We start from the raw sequence: 16,096 nt of genomic DNA on the forward strand, positions 1-16,096 counted from the left end.
AATACCAGAAAGAATCACGGAAAAGCATTCAAGTGGAGTTCCGCGAGAAGATCTAAGAGAAATCCCGCAACAACATATGGGTATAATCCTAAGGGATGCTCCTGTGGCGATCCCAGGATAAACCTTGGGAGAAATTCTACAAAAAATGTTGGAGAAAACGCAAGAGGAACTCTGAGAAAATCCCCGCGAGGACACCCGGATGATATTCCGGAAGGAATTCAAGCAAGAATACTAAGAAACATGCCGTGAAATTTACGAAAGGAACCTTGTGAGAAAACCTGGAGATACCTCTAAAGGAGTTCCAGAAATACATCTTGACGGAATTTCTAGGAAAATTCTTGTGAATTCCCGGTAGGAACGTTAACTCCTAGATTTAGCCCCAGCATCTCATGGGAATCGTCAGATTGCCGAAAATATCTGCTTGATCGACTTGAAGTAACTTCCGAACCCGGAGCAATCTTCAACTACTTCGCGGAACCACAAACTGCCAGTTAAGCTTGGATCACGTAGCGTACGTTGCTTCTGCGTTAACCTTAATTTGACAGATTTTCCATGTGTTCTCTGTCAAACTGCTTTCAACAAAACGCCAACGTATGCACTGTGCGGGCCTTTTTAGATTCTTCAGCATTACACGGAAGGCTTGTTTTGACAGTGCAGTACATGCGACTAGTAAAATGTCATCAATGTCATGTTCGAAAGAAGTAAACACTGCATATTTGAAAACTTTGTTTTTATTCATATCAACAATCTAGTGCACTCTGTCAGCTTTACTTCTGAATACCGTCTACCCCTGTTGGTTTGAACGACACCTCATGTAAACCAACGGGGTTCATTTCTAATTTAAACTTCTAGTAACCCGGTGGGCATCGAAAAACACACTGATTGTAACCCTTTTTGCTGTTTTGTTTTGATTCTGCGTTCCATTTCACCCCGTTCCATGAGCAGAATGACGTTTGAACCATTTTCAGTTTGAACGATGTGCACATTAAAGGGGGGTCAAATTAAAAAGTGTTCAGATTAGAGGCGGTCAAACCAACGGGGGTAGACGGTAGATACTATGTGCAAGTACAAGTACTTGAGGTACGAAACTGCGCTTGAACTGTTACAGTTACTGGAGTTACTGGAAATACATCTTTTCTCTCACCACAACCATTCATCAACAATATCTCCAAAGAGCTCGAAAGTAATCAGACATCAGTGTTGCCAGACAGACAAAAAACCAGGCTGATTAGTTCCAAATGCTACTTGTTGCGCCTATATGGATTAGCTTGTAACTGGACAATCTGAATCAAACTGATAAGCCGCCCTGCACTCAACCAACAGCAAACAAGTCAGTGCCTAATTCTCTTTCACGCAGCACTGTCAACCAGTTTCAACCACATTACTCTAGAGGTCACAGATAAATACCGTGGTTAGTTAGTGACTGACGTGCAATCACCGTTGCGCGTTGTTGATGTCGTTACGATCTATCAGTATCATCACCCCATCACGACACAAAACCAGAATCAAAGCGAGAAAAAGGGGATAAGGAAATCACATCTGGCAAATCATTCGCCTGTTCCGAATTCCAGTTGTTGTTTGTTTTGCTGTTGTTGTGCGATGTCGCCATTCCAACAATATTCTCATCATCATTATGAAGCTTCTCCCGAGCGATGATCAGCACTTTTTGTTTCGCTGTACGCTATCTCAAGTGTCAGTACGCTGTTGGTTACTCATCAAGTAGGCGTTGATAAGTTTGCGCCGTAGAAGGTAATGTACTCAGCGGCGGAGATTAGCTCCGGTGTGACATATATGGGCATATTGAGCAGAGAGAGAGAAAGGGTACATACAACCTTCTATAAGAGATGTTGGTCATTTCCTGCGCAACCTATCGAAATTGGGACCGTGCTATCTTATCGCCCGTTTCATATGTAGAGGGTGACACATTCTTCGGCACGACGCCAGTCAGTCAGTGTATTGAACTTCCATATCGTGCACTCGCCTTAACATTGAACCCTAAATTTTTGGCAGTGTTACCAACCGATATGGGCAATATATTGATAGCAGCGCCGCGGGCAATCGTACATCAGGTTTATCTCTGCAAACGCTGGATATCACAAATATTGGAATGCTCAGATAACGATTCGTCAGTCAGTTGTTTTTGTTATGGAACGGCTGATGGAGGTGTGCATTACCACCGGTCAACACGTGCACTGCCTGACGTGCTTGCTTTGGTCGGGTAAATTGTGCATTTATCGTAAACAAGCCGGCGCAGCCTACTTCGTGTGCCATCCTCTATTTATCTATGACGTTTTCACAGCAAGGGTTGGCAAAACAACAAAGCACTTCAAGAACCGGAACAGAAGCCCTCCCTATCCGGGTAAATAATAATAATGACTGGAATAAGTTTTCTTTGGACATTAATAGTTATCAGTTGCATATGCCAATCACAAATCAACACGCGCTTTGGCTTGCTTTGATGACAAAATCGCATTTGATGTACACAAGCGCAGCCTACTTTGAGTGGATTCCTGTGACGTTTTCACAGCCATCCGTATTTGTTTGCCAAACCATCAGAACACTTCAAATACCGGTTCCGTTCCGGTATCCGCAATCTGGGTTTGATTCGGGTTGATAGATCCACACGTAAACTATGTTTGATCAATTGATTGAGTATTATTAGTGAAAGATTACTCAATCACCAAGTTTGAATGCACTTCCAGCTGTCGTCATTTTTCATAATTTTGAGTCCAAAGATTGAAGAAACATGTACTCCAATTTGAATTCTAAAACATTCCATTGCACTGATTGGGCAGTTATCTCTGAGAGCTTTTCAATAGGCCTAATCAAAAGACGTTTGAAAACAGCTGATTTTGTGTGGGTCTTTGACAGTTCTCCTAAGAAAATGACAGTTCAGCGTTTGCGCCTTTGTTCGGCAGTTGTAAACAGTCTCAGGGTCTCAGGCAAACAGTGGCATACGGGACTTTTCATTTGACGTCTAAATTCAGCTGATTATTCGAGTCTTTGACAGTTCTTCTATGGAGATGACAGGTCCGTGTTAGCAGCTGTTGTCCAACCTTTGTAAACAAATGCATCTACGGACCTGTCACATGAAAAGGCCTACGGGCCTTTTCATTTGACAGGTCCGTGTATGCCAGCGTTTACAACTGCCAAACAAAGTGGAGCGGACCTGGTGTGATGGTTAGAATACTTGACTATCACGCCGAGGACCTGGGATCGAATCCCACTCCCGACAAACTCGCAAATTGTGAGTTCTTCCTTCGGAAGGGAAGTAAAGCGTGGGTCCCGAGATGAACTAGCCTAGGGCTAAAAATCTCGTTAATACAGATAAAAAAAAACTGCCAAACAAAGGCGCAAACACAGAACTGTCATTTTCATAGGAGAATTGTCAACACACTTAAATTCAGAAATTGACCTCGGTAAACGGTTTACCGAGAATCCAACAGCTGATATCTCGGTAAAATATTTACTGATTCTCGGTAAATTTTTTACCGAGATTTCGGCAAACCATTACCGAGTCTCGGTGAACTTTGCCGAGATCTCGGTAAAAAGTTGGATTACCGAGATCTCGGCAAAGTTTTACCGACATCTCGGTAAAACTTTTACCGAGATTCAGTAAAAAATATTACCGGATTCTCAGCTGTTGGATTCTCGGCAATCCGTTTGCTGAGGTCGGCGATTTAATTTAAGTGTGAAGGGCTCCCAAAATCAGCAGATTTTAAACGTCTTCTGATTAGGCCTATTGCCGAATTTGTGGGGTAACACTGTAGGCATGACATCGCGAAACACGTGCCCCGATGCATTTTCACGACACCAATTATGAAAAATCGCCGCAGAGGGCAGAAGCAAAATAAGCAACGTTCAACACTGGCTAGGCAAATACAGGTAGACACGTGCAATGCCGATTTCCGAACGCACCTCGATGAAAGTGCACGCAGGGGGATCTAGCAATCCAGCAAGTGAAAATTTCGCATTTCTTAGTCGCACCTTGCTAGGGTTGCTTGCTAGGCTAAATACCTACGAAAATGCTCCACTATTTTCCATATGACCACCGTATTTACCTAGTGGCAGCCTAGCAACGCCGACCTAGCACTATACTCTAGCGCAGCCAGCTAGAATCGATGGCGCAACGGCCTACTAGGCCCTGCCCGGCCCGGTCCGGCGGACTGCTACGATTGCCGACCAGCAGCAACCAATCGACCTCAGCTGTGAAACGCAAACCGGTCTTTCTTTCTCTCCTTATGGCTGGCTACGCGGCATGGCGATCGTTCTTTTGCAATTAGCAGACCTGCAAACATCAAATCGACGGCATGGCAGCAGGTACCTTCTAGAGAGAGAGAGTAGTGCGAAACGCAGGTTGCCAATCTGTAACTATGACGACGGTTGCTTGAGAGAGATCGTAAAATTAGCGAAGATTGGACCCCATGGATTGGCTAATCGAACGAAGCCTTCAGCAGCCTGCACATACGGGGAAGCATGGCATGCTGCCACTTGGTCATTTGACTAAATGCAACCGCTGAAGGTTGACCGGGGGTACCAAAGTGAGACTCGTCGGGTGTTGCAAAATGGTTCCATTGGCTACTATCTTGGAGTTGTCGTTGGATTTTCTAGGTGGACAACATGCACTTGGGCAACTCGATTAAGGGATCGAAGGAAATCCGGTCAGAATACTAATCCTGAGAGGAATCTAGTCAAGATCAGGTGTTAAGATATCAACATTTACTTAGGACTCCGTTCCAGAGTTCCAGAAGACCCGACAGGAATCAAATTATGATTCCAACAGGAATTATGTCAATCATTCGAGAGTAGCTTAGATAGAAATATCAAAAGTTAGGGTTCCGACAATATCTCAGTCATAAATTCGACTGGAATCGATAAAAATCCAGTTGTAGATTCCGATCAGCATCCGGTCAGGATTCCAACAGGAATTCTGACCTTATTCAATCAGAATATTGTCAAGAATCCAGGCTCCATTCCAGGATCAAAGTAGCGAGAGAATTCCAGTCTGATCGCAATCTAGTCAGAATTCCGACAGAAATGTAGCCATGATTTCAAAAAGATTCTAATTAGAGTTTTCACAGGATTTTATTTCAATCCAGTTAAGATTCCATGCGGATACCAATCAGAAATCTATACAAAATTCCGGCAAGAGTGAAGTCAGAATTTTGGCAAAAACCGATAAGAATCCTATAAGGATTCCAGCAGGAATCTATGCAGGACTCCGAGAAGAATCTAGTCTAAATCCAAGAATATTCTTAGCGCAATTCCAGGAGAAATTCAGTCCGATGGTCATCTAGACAGGCTTCTGACAAAAATCTGGTTGAAATTTGGACCGGATTCGATAGAAACCCAGTTAAGATCCCGACAAGAATCCAGTTAGAATTTGACAGGAATCCAGTCTTACTTCTCGAGTAATCTTGTCATAATACTCGAGAAATCCAGTCTGATGGTCATCAAGTCAGGATTCCGACTGAAATAGAGCCAGGGTTCCGACAAAATTTCTGTCAGAATTTTGGCTGGAATTGATATAAGTCTATTAGAATCCGACCGACATCTAGTTAGCATTCCAACAGGAATTCAGGATTCTGACAAGGGTCCAGTTGTTCTCAAGATGCCAGTCTCAATTATAGAGTAATCTAGTATAAGAATAAGTATAGTATAAGGAATTCATCCAGTATTCTGACAGGAATTCATCCAGGGTTTCGACAGAAATCCAGTCTCATTTCTCCGAGACTAATCTAATCATAATTCCGAGAGAAACCCTGTCCGGTCAGGGTTCCGACTGAAATAGAGCCAGGGTTCCGACAAGAATTCAGTCAGAATTTGACTAGAAATCTATTAGATGCCGACCGTTATCCAGTTAGTGCTCCAATAGGAATTCTGGATTCTGACGAGTTTCCAGTCAGAATGTTGACAATATTTCAGTCTCAATTCCTGGGTAAAATCGACAGAAATTCAATCCGACAAGAATCTTGTCAGGATTCCGGTAAAAAAAACAGATTTCCACATGATTCCAATTAGAATTATAACACGGTGTGTCTGGTAGAACAAAATTATTTAAAAAAAATCGGTATCGCTAAGACACCCACCAAATGAAAGCTGAAGGTCCCCCCTTTCATTTGAGGCTAAAACAAGAAAGTTCTATCGGCGGTCCTAGAACAATTTTTTTTTTTCAAAGATTTATTACTATGAGACTTGCATTTTCTTCCTTTCCACCTTGAGTGTAACCTAATAAGCTCGTATAAGGTCGCTCATTAGTAACGTATCATACTAATAGAAGGCCGTACACAAATTACGTCACGCTTTTAGGGGGAGAGGGGTTTTTGCAGAACGTGACGACCTAGGTGACGACCCTTACAAAAAATATTGAGGCCCCATACAAAAAGTGTGACATAGGGGGGAGGGAGGGTTGAAAAAGGTCAATTTTTGCGTGACATCATTTGCGTATCACCCCAGAGTAAACGGGCAAAAACATATTCAAAATTTATTATAGAAAATGTTGCCCAGTAAAAAAATATTTAAGAGAGTTGTAATAGAAGTTTGTCAATTTTTAGGTGTGTGTGTGTGTGTGTGTGTGTGTGTGTGTGTGTGTGTGTGTGTGTGTGTGTGTGTGTGTGTGTTAACCATCTTCTCCTTATTGACATGTAGAAGAAGTTATTTCGACTGCCATTCTCCTCGTTTTATTGACAGTACCACAGGTTCGAAATATTTTACAGTCCTAGTAGGCCGTGACTTGGATGTCAATAAAAATAGAACGATCAACAAAGTATGTAGCTCGGATAAAATGACCACGTGCCGAGTCCGGTATTCGTTCATTTTATGTTCCTTTGTGGTACTTGTAAAAGCATTTAACATTTTTCGCTAATTGGAAGGATTGCTGTGTGGTATATAATTAGGTATTGAATCATAAAAAAAAACAAAAAAAATTAAATTTCAACACAACTTTGCTCCAAACTTTTAAAGAAACAACTACGACATGAAATCATAAAGTTACGATGAAAACCGTACCAAGGTGTGCGTGCTGTGGTCGAAGAAGCTTTTTCTGTAACCATTGTAATAATTGAAGGTAGTTGATGTTCACTGATTTAGATATTTTTTTGTATGGTTGAGCATACAAATAATAGACAGAATAAATTAGAAAAATCCCAACTTGTTTTTATTTGTATTTGAAGATTATTGATATTATTGAACAACATTTTCTGAAATATACCAGATGTAGAAGTTGGTATTGTCCCTTGATAATATATCGCAATTATTCATTTAAAGTTTATTTGTTCAATGATGAGATCATACCCTTAAGAATTACTCTCTTTAAGTATTAATATAATTTAAATCTTCTACGCGGAGCATCGATATTTGCTGTAATTGTGAAACATGTAGTACTGCAAGAACTACAGTTTCTCCTTAATTAACGGGCAAACACGGCAGACTTAGCACTTCTACCGATGATGCAAAAAGATAGTGCTCGTTGCAATTCTGCTAAAGATGCTAAAAGGAGATTTAATATTTGCATTGAAAATGCAATCACTGTACACCATTCTCCTGCAGCAATACAGTGAATACATTCTTAATACGAAAATATCAGTTTTGGACGAGAAAACCACTTTATATTTTTCAATGATGACGATTATGTTAATGGCTGCCTTGAGAACAATAAATCTCGGATTACAATTAGAATATTATGAAAAAGTATCTATTTCACCAATAAACTAAATAAAACAACACAATTGTTCCTAAGCTAACTGGCAACGCTGAAGGTCTCATACTTCAGCCCTGCGAGAACCACTCACACCAACCGACGTGACAATGCGATACCTGCAGTTTCTATAGCATCGCCAAAGAAGTGTGGCTACTTGTAGTTTTTAACAACAATTTTTATTTTAGTTTTGCTCCATTATTGTAGGCCTCACCATCCTATTGTTTCCAGAAAATATCGAGTTGCGGTCATCTTAGGATTCTGGAAAGTGTATGTCGTCTTGTAATTAATTGTAGTATCTTAGCATGCCCTAACATCGTGACCTTAAGGATGTTTTTTCACTCAAAACATCTCTGTCAAATAAATTGACAATGTTTCTTGATTTTTTAAACGGTTAATGTTCGCATTTAAATGTTTTTTTTTTTTCGTTACGAAATATCATCAGTGGAATTCAAAATATTTAAGTCATGCTTAACAAAATGATTAAATATAGCATTGGTCCTAATATCGTGTGTTGGCCCGCATACATTGGTGCATGATGAAAAGGACTTGGTGTTTTAATGTTTTAACGTTTACGTGGCCTAAAGATTTGTAGAACTTGTTTATAAAGTAAAAGTATCAATAACATGTTCAGTTAGCAGTTTAAGCCAATTCGTGGTATTTGAAAGACATAGCCATTCCCTTATATCACAGATAAGTAGACGTTACTCTTAGAGAAAATTCATTATTTTTTTTAACTCGGATTTTTTTTTGCTGTCTTTTTCATGAACACGCTTCCATCTATTGGTAGAACCGCGTGAGACACTGTCGGCCATGATGGATTGCGATTACCTAACACGCACACTACTATACATATCACCTGTAAGTTTTGTTTGTATCATTCAGAAACGTGTACATTCGCAAAGATCAAAGCGATCGAACATTAGCACCTCTGGTGAAAGGATCGCGGAAATCAAACGATCGCGAAATTTGAATTCATCGTTAAATGCATGTGCCGAGCCCTGTAAAAGTGTGTTACGTCTGTTTGTCTGCTCTTATATCGTACATTGCTTAATGGGGCACGTTCGGTGTAGTACTAGATTTGTAGTAATGAGCTGAATTATAGTATGGTGAGAAGGTCAATTCTCCGTTTCTGCAATGAAATGGTGCAGAAAGCGTGGATATTATGATTCCTTGCCTAGTTTGATACTGTTTGAGCAAAGCTTTGGATAACTATGTTGCTTATGTTGCAAGAAACGGAGAAAATAACAACACTGTTGCCCAAAGTTTTGCTCAAACTACAAATCTAGTACATCACCGATCTGTCCTATAGAGAAAATAATAAAATTCGTCAAATTGAAATTTTTGTCAAATGCACGCTATATGTAAGGAGGAACACGGTGATATAATAATAATTACCAGTATTAGAGCATGACGCGGTGCACATGTAAATTTAAATTTGAACTCATCATCTCCACCTGCTTGAAACTTACAATTTTTCAAGCATTACTGCCCATAACCACGAAACTGACTACTGTTTACTGGATTTTTTGTTCACTTGGGACTATTATGCTTTTTTGGGAAGTGTCATAAACATCATATAAAAAATCTTTCGTCGGAAAGCCATGTTGGCAATGGATAAACTGTTTTTCGTTATTACTTAGTACTTTGAGAAAATACGAAAAAATATCATACTATTTCAAAAAAAAAAAAATTGTTCTAGACCCGCCGATAGAACTTTCTCATTTAATGCTCAAATGAAAGGTGGGACCCTTAGCTTTCGTTTGGTGGGTATTTTAGCGATACCGATTTTTTTAAAATAATGTTGTCCACCAGACACACCGTGTATAATGTTAAAGAGTTAGATTGAGATCAAGTAAAGATTTCAAATATAAACCAGTTAAAAAATCATACGGGATTCCGACTAGAGTACAGTCGGAATTTTGACAAAAATCCTGTTTGAGCACAACAGTAATTTAGTTAAAATATCAAGAGAAATACACTAAGGATTCTGGCAGGAATCTAATAAGTATTCCAATGGGAATTCATCCAGTATTCCGACTGGAATCGAACCAGCGTTTCGGCAGGAATCCAGTCCTAATCCGAGAATAATCTTATCACGAATCCGAGAGAAATCCTGTCCGATGGGCATCCGGTCAGGGTTCCGGCTGCAATACAGCTATACTACTGGCCAAGAATTTAGTCAGAATTTTGACTGTAATCGATGGAAATCCATTAGATTCCGACTAGCATCCAGTTAAGGTTTCAACGGGAATTCAGGATTCTGGCAAGTGTCCAACCAGCCAACAAATGACCAACAAAACGTGAATCATAGCAACCTTGGATGAATGTCGGACTTCAATGGCAAATATTTGGCATAATGACAAACAGTCTAATGGCAGCTTTAGAATATAAAGGGAAATATAGTAAGGATTGTGACAGGAATATAGTAGGGTTTCTAATAGGAATTAATTCAATGTTCTTTTAGGAAGCTATCCATGATTTCGACAGAGAATTTCAATCCGTGAAAAATTTTAATTCCGACAAAAATCGAGTTAAAATATTTTCAGAGATCGATAGGAATCCAAGTAACATCCCGCCAGAAATTCATGAGAAATCTTTGCGTACATAAATCCGACAGGAATCCAGGCAGACCGGAATCGAAAGTCCAAGTATTCAGTCAGCATGTTGACAAGAATTTAGTCTGCTCAACTCCTGAGTCCTACCCTGATAAAAAATATCATAAAAATACGATAAATTTTATTGTTACAACACCATTTTTTCGAATAATATTCACTATTAAACGTATTGTAATTTACACGGCACACTCACCATCACCCCTGTTGTTCTATACCATTCGGCGAATGGTAAATGGCACTTTTACAATAAAAAATGGTGGTCGTTATGTATCTTAACCATAAAATTTTGAGAATATTTTCATACACTTTTTCGCGAAAAACAATAGAATGTATTGTGTTTTTATGAGACATTTTTAGGGCAATTTTCAAAATAAAACAATATATCTTAATGTTTTTTCATTGTTCTTACAATACAAATACAATAAATTGAATGGCGTCAAATGAAGCGTTGTTACAATAAAAATACAATAATATTTGTTGTTATTTGTAAGCAGTTTTCGTTTTTGAAAATCCATAGAATTTATTTTTCTCGCTAACATTTATATCCAGCATTTACGAGCACTAACGGTCGCCAGAATGATATGCACATTTTAGGATAAGAGTCAAACACTCTGATGTCTGTCTGGTATGTATTGCTTGGCAGCTATTGATAAGATCTATCTTCAATCTTTTCAAATAACTGCCAAATATCACAAATCAGACCTCAGGTCGTATGATCCATACCATAAATCGTTCACAATTCATGTGGCCATTAGTATCTGTAAATGCTGGAGAAAAATGTTACCGAGAAATATGAATTCTTTGGTTTTTCAAAGGCGAAATCTGTTAACATAACAACAAATATTAATGCATGTTTATTTTAACATCGGATTAATTGACCCCATTAAACTAATTGTATTTGTATTGTTATCCATGGTAGTTTACTATTTACTAGATTCCTTTAATTTATTGGGAAACATTAGAAAAATCATTGTTCATCTTTTTCTTGTCGTAACATCCTTACTTGGCTAAAACCTGCTTTTCATCTAGTTTTCTATAAGTACTTCTTCAGTTATTCATTGAGAGCTTCCTCTGCCAACACGGCTTGACGTCTGTCAGTCGTTGAAGTTTTTGCGAATAACTTTCGATAACCGAAACATCTATTGTATTCAAATTTAAAACGAAAACTATAAAAAAAATATGTCAAGTGATTTTGTATTTGATTATACAAACATGATCCTAGCAACAATAATATTTATTGTTATTTATTTGTTACGAATTGTTTCAAGTGTAATTGAGAAATAAACTCTTTTTTAATAAAAAGTCCATGAGAACTTTGCAGGCACTTTTGCAACTATTTAAAAACAACTTAAATTAATTTTTACTGATAGTTACTTTAAATTATTATAGAACTATTGAAAAACAATCGAATCAATTAGTCACTAATAAAGCTAATGTTCACTTATTGTACGAACTATATGGGCTTGATTTCTATTGTAAAAAGTAACAATATATCTACTATGTGTTTTATTGTGAACAATAAAACCAGTCATATGTTAATAATATTTACCATGTAATGAATAGTATTTTTTTATCCGGGTAGCCTAGAGAAATCTGATCCGACAGTAATCTAGTCAGAATTTCCACTATATTCAAATTATCCAATGTCGACAGGATTCGGTAGGAATCATGTTAAGATTCTGATCGGAAGGCAATCAGGATTCCAACAGGAATCCACACAGATTTCCGGCTAAATTTTAACAAGACTTCAGTTGAAACCCGAGAAAAATACAGTCAAAATATCAAAACAAATCCAATTAGACTTCCGATGGGGAATCCAATATGAATTTCAATATGAATCCAATCAAAATTCTGACAGGAATCCGAGAATAACCGAATTACAATTCCGAGAGATTTCCAGTCATCCAGTCAGAATTCAGAAAAAAAAATCCAGTCGAAATTGTGCCAGGATTCGATAGGAATCCAAGTAATATCCCGACAGGAACCGAGCCAGAACTTCATTGAACATCTATCCAGAAATCGAACAGGAATCCTGTCAGACTAGAATCGAAGGAAATCCAGTACATTCGTACATTCCGACAGGAGTCCTAGTCCGAGTAATCCAGTCTGACAAGGAATCTAGTCAGAATTTCTACGAGATTCCAATCAGAATTTTGAAAGGATTTGGCAGGAATCTTGTTAAGATTCTCGGTTGAAACAAATGAAGATTTCAATTTCAAGAATCCAAACCGAACTCCGACAGAATTTTGACAAGAATCCAGTACGAGAGCAGTATAGTCAAAATATTAGAAGAAGTACAGTTGGAACTCCGATAGAAATCCAGTATGAATTTCAATATGAATCTAACCACGATTCTATCAGGAATCCAATCTGAAACTGAGAAAAATCTAATCACAATTCCGAGAGAAATCCAGTCCGGATTCAGAAAAAAAAAATCCAGTCAAAATTGTGTCAGGATTCGATAGGAATCCAAGTAACATTCCGACAGGAATCAAACCAGATCTTCATAAGAAATCTATCTATCCAAAAATCCAACAGGAATGCAGTCAGACCGGAATCGAATGAAACCCAGTTGATTCCGACTGGAATGCAGTCAGGATTCTGATAAGTGTCCAGTCAGTATGCTGGCAAAAGTCTAGTCTCAATTCCAGAGTTTTGGTCAAAATATCGAGAGACATCCAGTCTCGAAGGAATCTAGTCAGAATTTCTACGAGATTTCAATCATAATTTTGACAGGAACTTGCTAAGATTCCAATAGGAAATCAATTAAGATTTCAACAAAAACGTAAACTGAATTCCGACAGAATTATGACGAAAATCCAGTCTGAATCTGAGGGTCGAAATATTAAGAAAAATCCAGTTAGAATTCCGATAGGAATCCAGTATGAATTTCAATATGAATCCAATCAGAATTCTGATAGGAATTCTGTCATAATCCGAGAATAATCTAATGAAAATTCCAAGCGAAATTAAGTTCGATTAGGAATCCAAGTAACATCCCAACAGAAACCAAGCCAGATCTTTATTAAAGTCTAACCTGAAATCCAACAAGAATCCAATTGGACCAAAATCGAAAGAAATCCAGTAGATGTCGACTAGAATCTAGCCAGGATGCAGATAAGTTTGCAATGAGTATGTTGGCAAGAATCTAGAGTCCGAATATCGAGAAAATTCTAGTCCGACAGGAATCTGGTCTGAATTTCTACGAGATCCTAATAAGAATTTTGAAAGGATTCGGTAGGAATCATATTATGATTCTCAACTGAAACAAATCAATATTTCAACGAGAATCTAAAACTCCGACAGAGTTTTGACAAGAACCGATTCTGAATGTGAGAGCAGTATAGTCAAAATATTAAGAGAAATCTAGTTAGAATTCCGATAGGAATCCCGTATGAATTTCAATAATGAATCCAAACAGGATTCTGCACGAGTTCCAGTCTGAATCTGAGAATAATCTTATCTCAATTCCGAGAGAAATCCAGTCCGATAAAAAAACAGTAAAAATTGTGAAAGGATTCGGTAGGAATCCAGATAGCATCTCGACTAGAATCAAGCCAGAACTTCATAAGCAATCTATCCAGAAATCCGACAAGAACCTAATCAGACCGGAATCGAATGCTATCCAGTAGATTCCGACTGAAATGCAGTCAGGATTCTGATAAGTATCCAGTCAGTATGCTGGCAAAAGTCCAATTCCAGAGCCCTGGTCAAAATCGAGAGAAATCCAGTCCGTCAGGAATCTAGTCAGATTTTCTACGAAATTCCAATCAGAATTTTGCAGTATAACCAGAATAGTACACCGAGAAAAATTTCTACTCAATGACTGAGCTGGCCTTACTCAGAAATCGAAAAATCCTTTGTTTTCTTACTCAGTTTCGGCTAAAAATGAGACAACCCATTGGTAATGGGTTGTCCCACTTTTAACGGAAACTTAGGAAGAAACCAAAGGATTTTCCGATTTCTGAGTAAGACCAACTCAGCCCCTGAGTAGAAATTTTTCTCTGTGTAATAGCAATTTCGAGAGAAACCTATTCCAGTCACACAGTCAGGAAAAACGAATCTAAATTGTGAAATGATTTGGTAGGAATTCAGGCAGTATCCCGACGGGAATGAAGCCAGATCCACAGACAAACAGACGTAACTCTTAGAGACAATTCATCAAATATTTTTCAGTGTCTTTTTCATGAGCACACTGCCATCTGTTGGTACAATCGCGCGCGACACTGTCAGCCATGATGGATATCGATTTGACGTTTGTCTAACTCGCACACTACAACACAAATTGCCTGTAATTTTCTTTTGCATCATTCAGCAACGTGTACACTGGCTTGCGTCATAGCGATCGAACACTAGCGACTCTGGTGGAAGGTTCGCGGAAATCAAATGAAATTTGAATTGATCGTTAAATGCATGTGCCACGACGTTTCAAAGAGTGTTACGTCTGTTTGTCTGTGCGAGAACTTCGTAAGAAATCTATCTAGAAATCCGACAGAAATCTAGTCAGACCGGAATCTAATGAAATCCGCTAGATTTCGACCGGCACCCAATCAGGAGTTCAGTCGGTATCCAAGATTCTGACAAGTATCCAGTCAGTATGTTGACAAAACATCTAGTTTCAATTCCAGGGTCTAATCAGAAAGTCGAGCGAATTCTAGTCAGGGTTACGACGATGCCAATCAGAATTTCGACAAGATTCGATAGGAGTCCAGTTAAGATTCTGATGCGGAATTTCGACAAAAAGTTTTACAGGAATCCAGTCTCCTGTCAGAATGCGGTCTCCAGTTAGCCTAGTGGTTAAGGCTATGGATCGCCAATCCGGAGACGGCGGGTTCGGATCCCGTTCCAGTCGGGAAAATTTTCTCGACTCCCTGGGCATAGTGTATCATTGTACTTGCCTCACAATGTACAAATTCATGCAATGGCAGGCAAAGAAAGCCCTTCAATTAATAACTGTGGAAATGCTCAAAGAACACTAAGTTGAAGCGAGGCAGGCCAAGTCCCAGTGGGGACGTCGTGCCATAAAGAAGAAGAAGAAGAAGAAGGAATCCAGTCTGAATCTGGCTAGATGACATTCGGCCAAATGGCGTTCAGCCTAATGACCCGACACTTGCTTCAACAATGCAACAATCACAGACAAACAGACGTAACTCTTAGAGGAAATTGATCAAAAACTTTTGCCGGGTTTCATTTTCATGAGCACACTGCCACCTGTAGGTAGAACCGCGCGCGACGCTGTCGGCCATGATGGATTTCGATTTGACGTTTTGCTGACACGCATACTACTACACAAATTGCCTGTAATTTTCGTTTGCATCATTCAGCAACGTGTACACTAGCAAACGTCAAAGCGATCGAACACTAGCACATCTGGTGGAACAATCGCGCAAATCAAATGAAATTTGAATTGATCGTTAAATGCATGTGCTAAGCGGTTTTGAAGAGTGTTACGTCTGTTTGTCTGTGCAACAATGATGCATTCTTTATCAACTCAAAGTTACCCCTTGCAAATCGCAATACAAACATTTGTCATATTCTGTTCAAGTTAGGACAAACCTAATTCGCATTGGGTGGATTTGTCACAGCAAATGCAGATTGCGACATCGTCATTATTGCTGGGCTAACGTCGGCTTGATGCAACCATTATATCGACAGTTGAAATTGTTTATCCACCTATGGAAACCTCCGAATTTCATCCGAAATTTCGTTAACGTGTTTGTCTGATCCGAGAAGCCTGACAAAAACAGCAAAGACAACACAAACAGTTGCCCAATGACCAATG

General features: G+C 39.0%; 1 protein-coding gene across 5 annotated transcripts in view; it reads left to right on the forward strand.

Annotated features, from left to right (window-relative positions):
* LOC109417220 (NADPH--cytochrome P450 reductase) overlaps window positions 1-16,096 on the forward strand; it is a 350,731-nt gene that overhangs the window by 285,606 nt on the left and 49,029 nt on the right. The window lies entirely within an intron of this gene.

Source organism: Aedes albopictus, chromosome 1, assembly GCF_035046485.1.
Source record: "Aedes albopictus strain Foshan chromosome 1, AalbF5, whole genome shotgun sequence".
Taxonomy (NCBI): domain Eukaryota; kingdom Metazoa; phylum Arthropoda; class Insecta; order Diptera; family Culicidae; genus Aedes; species Aedes albopictus.